Below are 6351 nucleotides of genomic sequence, written 5' to 3'. Positions count from 1 at the left end.
ATATCAAGCGACGTATCAAACTTCATGAATTTGAAAATTATAACCATCTAAGGCGGTGGTCACCAAAATGCGACCTGCGGGCCGTATGTGGCTTACCGAGGTCTTCTGTACGGCCTTCGGGATGGTTTTGAAATTATTTTGGAATCCGGACCACTTTGCGTTCTCATATGAAGTTTGCCAGAGAAATCATGAACTAAGTTTCTTTAAAAAGAAAATTTTTTTTTTTTTTTTTTTGACGAAATAACCATTATTGATTTCAGGTTTCTCAATATTTATAAGGTCGTGGGAAGTAATAAACTAATGGGGCCTTATTTTCCTGAAGAATTCATAAAACGATTAAATTACTAAATTTGGAAATAATGAATATGAAGCATTCATTCCTTTAAAACTATAAAATTATGAATGTGATAGTGTGACAAACACTTTGTATTATCTGGGAATCACGTTGCTAAAAATACTAAGAATAAATAAATATCCAACAGTTCTAAACATCAGATCACTTTCTGACTAAAACTTGTTAGAAATATTGAATTAAGAAATTATAAAATGTGTATTCCGAGCTAATATTTTTTGGTTCAAATTTGTTATCCTACATAATCGACAGAAAATAAAAATTCTATTTGATTATATTTTTGATTTTTTTTTTGTTTTTTTTTGTGCCCTAATCTTTGATTCAAAATGAAACGAGAAGATTATACTTCGTACGAAAAGATCTTAAAAAAAATCAAAATCGTTGAAAAAACACTTTTTTATCTTGTTCAATAATACAAATTTTTCGAAGTAAAATAAACTTCTAAATTTCAATAAATATGATTTTTTCCTATAACATACGAATAATTCAAAACATAATACTGTTACTTCAAAATTCACTCAAAAATCATTGAAAAAAATAGCAAAACATTCAAAGCTTAAATAGAACAATCAAACCAAATGTGTACGCAAAACCAAGAAAATAATTATCAACAAAAAAAAAATATTATAAATACAACAAAAAAATATATTTTTTAAGTGAAATATTGTCGAATTGTGCAACAATTATATTTTAAAACATGAAATATGATGAGAAAAATTTATGAAGAATGTTGAATTTTTTTCAATTGATTATGTATAATTGGTGACAATTTCTAAGTTGTCAAAAATTTAGTTGTTTGTCAAAAATTCAATTTCAAACTATTCTACTCTACAACTTATTTTTTTATTTATATTTTACATGTTGCCCGCGACTCTGGGGCAAATTTCCAAATTAGCCCGTGATGATCAGCTGGCTGAGGACCACTGATCTAAGGCCATGCCGATATCCTATGACCCAACTTGGTCACTCCGGAACCGGATACGGGTTGCCACTGGGGGACACTTCCGGAGGGTCTGTAAGTTAGGTAATTTTGGAAAGTTCAACTAAATTTATCTACTACAGAAAATTCAAACCGCCATCAATTAAATGGTTCCGGAATGGTAATCGGGCTCGGTTGTGTAGCTGCTAGTGTGATTGCGTCCACATTTCTTGTGACGAGTAATGTGTCATCACGCCTTCTATCGGATGGGGAAGTAGAACGTCGGTTCCAGCCTCAGTTGTTGTACGGTCATTTGATCATTCCAGTTTTCTCCCTGCTATAAGTACAATCAACACTCCAAACCAAGCCTGCTCCGGTGGAGTCGCTGGCGGCGGTTGGACTCCCAATCCAAAGGTCGTCAGTCCGAACCCTGGGATGGAAGGTTCCTTGAAAAATAAAAAGGATTTGGTGCTCTCCCCATTAAAACCTTTTAAATATTAAGTTCGAGAAGAAACTTCAAACATGGTTCTTTGCATGTTTCACAAATTTCCTCCATTCACAATTCATTTTTGGTTCCAAATTAATCAGGATGGGCCGGAGGACATTGCCATCAGAAATTGTCTCCCAGTGGCCAGGTTGGATTAAAAAACGTAGGCAAGACCTTTGGTGGTCATAATTTGCAATTTTATGAGATTTGATATGTCACATGATATGCTTCCTTGCATACTCCGGAATTGTCCCCTAGTGGCCAGCGGCAACTGGATCTGGCGTAACCAGGTTGGGTTAAAGAATAGCGGCATGTCCTTAGATGGTCATTATTTGCTATTTCATGAAGTTTGATATGTCGCATGATTTGCTTCCCTACATACTCCGGAAGTGTCTCCCAGTGGCTACCAGTAACCGGTTCCGGCGTGACCAGGTTGGGTCATAAGATATTGGCATGACCTCAGATGGTCATAATTTTCAATTTCATGAAGTTTGATATGTCGCATGATATGCTTCCCTGCATACTCCGTAAGTGTCCCCCCGTGTCCACCGGTAACCGATTCTGGCGTGACCAGGTTGGGTCATAGGATATCGGTATGATCGGTATGAGTTCCGGAGTGACGAAGTTGGGTCAGAGGTTATCGGTATGACCTCAGATGGTCATAATTTTCAATTTTCAATTTCATGAAGTTTGATATGTCGCATGCTATGCTTCCCTGCATACCCCGGAAGTGTCCCCCAGTGGCCACCGGTAACCGGTTCCGGCGTGACCAGGTCGAGTCAGAGGATATTGGCATGACCTCAGATGGTCATAATTTTCAATTTCATGAAGTTTGATATGTCGCATGATATGCTTCCCTGCATACTCCGGAAGTGTCCCCCCGTGTCCACCGGTAACCGATTCCGGCGTGACCAGGTTGGGTCATAGGATATCGGCATGACCTCAGATAATCGTAATTTTCTATTTCATAAAGTTTGATATGTCGCATGATATGCTTCCCTGCATACTCCGGAAGTGTCCCCCAGTGGCCACCGGTAACCGGTTCCGGAGTGACCAGGTTGGGTCAGAGGGTATTGGCATGACCTCAGATGGTCATAATTTTCAATTTCATGAAGTTTGATACGTCGCATGGTAGGGTTCTTTGCATACTCCGGAAGTGTCCCCCAGTGGCCACCGGTAACCGGTTCTGGCGTGACCAGGTTGGGTCAAAGGATATTGGCATGACCTTAGATAGTCATAATTTTCTATTTCATGACGTTTGATATGTCGCATCATATGCTTCCTTGCATACTCCCGAATTGTCCCCCAGTGGCCACCGGTAACCAGTTCCGGAGTGACGAAGTTGGGTCAGAGGTTATCGGTATGACCTCAGATGGTCATAATTTTCAATTTCATGAAGTTTGATATGTCGCATGATATGCTTCCCTGCATTCTCCGGAAGTGTCCCCCAGTGGTCACCGGTAACCGGTTCCGGCGTGACCAGGTTGAGACAGAGGATATCGGCATGACCTCAGATGGTCATAATTTTCAATTTCATGAAGTTTGATATGCAACATGACGGGTTTCTATCGATACCATTATTGGAACCGTTTTGGTGGTACCCTGGAACCGGTTCCGGATTGGCCACAGTTGGCCGGAACGATCCCAAACAGTCAGGGGTAGTATGTAGTGTACGTATGTAATGATTTACAAAAATCCGGTTGAAAAATTGACTAATGTGTTGATTTTATAACAAAAGCTGAAAAAATCATGTTTTTCGGATGTTCCGGGTTAACGGAACCGGTGTCCACTTTTGACAAATAATCTGTACAAGAGCTTAAAGTTGAGGTTATTACCCGTCAAATGCAACTGGAAGCAACCCGCTATGTGTTATCGTTCCGGAGATACAGGTCCTCAAAGTCGGGGCCTCAAAAAGGACTTTTTTCGGTTGTAGCAGGTTCCCGGTGGCCATAGTGCCCAAAACCGGTTCTGCTAGTCGGAATCGCAAACTAGACATTCTAACCTTTCATTTGCGGTCAAGACATCCAAAATCGGTCAAGGTTCCGAATTTTGGCAACCCAAAACATTTCTGGGTCATATAGACCCGAGTACCATAAGTGTGACTTTTTTTCTGGGGGGTACTTCCGGTGGCCACCGGAAGTCCATTTTTGGCTCAAATGTGTGTCTTGGTAAGATACACAAAGTCATAAAATTTCAGCTCGTAAGTGCCAAAGGTCAAAAGTTACGATAACTTTTATCATGCTCTTGGGTCATATAGACCCGAAGACCATGCCCGGGTTAACCGCGGTGGATTTTCTTGAAATAATTCGAACTGTCGAAAATCCACCAAAGCATCTACCGGTGGATATTTTTCTACCACAGATTTTTGTGCGATCAATGTGGTAGATGCTTTGGTGGATTTTTGACAGTTCGAATTGTTTCAAGAAAATCCACCGCGGTTAACCGAATCAAATTAACAAAAGCCCTCGGTATTTGAATAATGTTTAGACCTAATTCCAAGGATACCGTAAACCGAAGGGACATTAATAGGGTTTAGATTATTTTAATAAGGCCATTTCAAATTTAATTTCAGGCCAATGTGGCCCGAGGTTGACTTTTTGTAACCCGCGGACCCATTTGATAAGTGTTAAGCGGTTTTATAATTATTAAAATGAAGGTGTAATCTAATCGTTTTATTTTTTGCTTAGTTAATAAAAAACTACTGATTTTTGGAGCGGCCGTATCTGACTGGTTAAGGTGTTCGCTTTGTAAGCGAATGGTTCTGGGTTCGATGCCCATCTGCTCCCAACGAGAAAGATTAGAACACATAAATTAGAAATGATAAATATGAACGAAAAATCAAAGTCGCTCGAGGTGGGGTTCGAACCCCCGTCCTTTGTATTGGTAAGCAAAAATGCTAACCACTAGGCCATGACGACTTTGGTGAGCTTGGACTGGAATTAGGAATACTGTTACAGAGAGCGAGTTGTGGCGCTATACCACGGCAAATGGTGTCCAGAGCATTCGTGGAAATACAATGTCCCATCCCAGAGGGTCCCGTAGTACCAAACCTTCTTAGCATGGTGCTCCCAACGAATACAACCAAATCTCGGAGCGTATGGTGGTGTGTCCCAACGCTTCTTCCTCCCCTGTCGATTCAGAATTGTGTTGTTGTTCGAACACTCAGTGCTCAAACTCAACCCAATTACAACCCAAGTCATCTCTGCGATACGGGTTTAAGCAGTAGGCCTGGCCACTTTAACACTTGTGATGTTTCAATGCATTCTAATGATATGCAATGGCGCACTACAAATGTTAATAAATGACAAGAAGAGTGCTAGGCGTCATCTAACCTAAGGCACTCTCCAGGATCCCTTCGAAAGATTGGCTGCGCTAGGGTCTGATTAGATTAGATTAGATTTAGATTTTTTTTTCAAAAAAAAAAATCCAAAAATCAGTCTTGAAATATGAAATTTCGCAAGATAGTCCTTAAATTGATTTGTAACATTTTTATGTAATCAACATTATAAATTCCCATGTGGACAGTGTTTCTTGAAAATTTGGCTTAACGAAGCACACCGACAAGTGCTTTTGCACCAAGAATTATATTACAGACTTTTAAGTATCTTCCAAAGTACGGGAACTATTGATATATATTTTTTACTTTTAAGTAGTACAGAATTATTTACAACAAAGTTTGACTGTTTTTATAACCACACTTTTGCAGGATTGGATTTGTAAGTTTGACAATTTCGTATTAAGAAGACATCAGCTTCATTGGTTGCTGTGTACCCTTAAAACGGCAAAATAAAATTATTTAAATACGGTTTTCTATTGTTTCTTTAAAACAAAACAAAAACACAATTAAATGATTCTCAATTATATAGAATCATTTCAAAAATATTACTCTTAAAACTCCGACAAAAGATTAGTGAGATTGGGTCATAAAAAATGCTGGAATTTGTATGACCCAAGTCACCCCTGATGACGGTATTCAAATATCAGCAATGTTTACGTTGACATCGATTGTTGTCAAAGCATCGGGGTCCATTTTCAGTTTGACACCCTCTTTACACTGCGCTCACACACACTACCGAACGTTTATAGAGTTATCTAAGCCCGATCTCACGCACACTAGCACGCCATTTGTTTTGCTGGAGGGTACAAAATTTAACCTCAATCTTTTTCGTGTACGTACACGCAATACATGCGCACGTAGATAACTCTATAGAGTTATCTACGTGCGCATGTATTGCGTGTACGTACACGAAAAAGATTGAGGTTAAATTTTGTACCAGCCAGCAAAACAAATGGCGTGCTAGTGTGCGTGAGAGCGTGCTTAGATAACTCTATTGGGATAGTGAGAGTGAACTCCGTGTAAAAAGTGACATTTCGTTACTTTTTAGTTTGACTTTGTCAAACCAACGGGGTATAAACTAAACAGTGTCAAAAGATAGGTGACGAACCAACGGAGGGTCAGTTTATATTTCGGAATGCGCTCTTCTGAACAACCTTTTCTTGATAGAGTGAAATATTACGATACTGTCTAAAATTTATTCGGACTAGATGAAAAAAAAAAACATAATTTTCATTATTTTTTATTTAATACAATAA

This window comes from Culex quinquefasciatus, chromosome 3 (assembly GCF_015732765.1).
Source record: "Culex quinquefasciatus strain JHB chromosome 3, VPISU_Cqui_1.0_pri_paternal, whole genome shotgun sequence".
NCBI classification, from domain to species: Eukaryota; Metazoa; Arthropoda; class Insecta; order Diptera; family Culicidae; genus Culex; species Culex quinquefasciatus.
The sequence above is the reverse complement of the archived record's forward strand: the minus strand, read 5'-3'. Positions refer to the sequence as shown.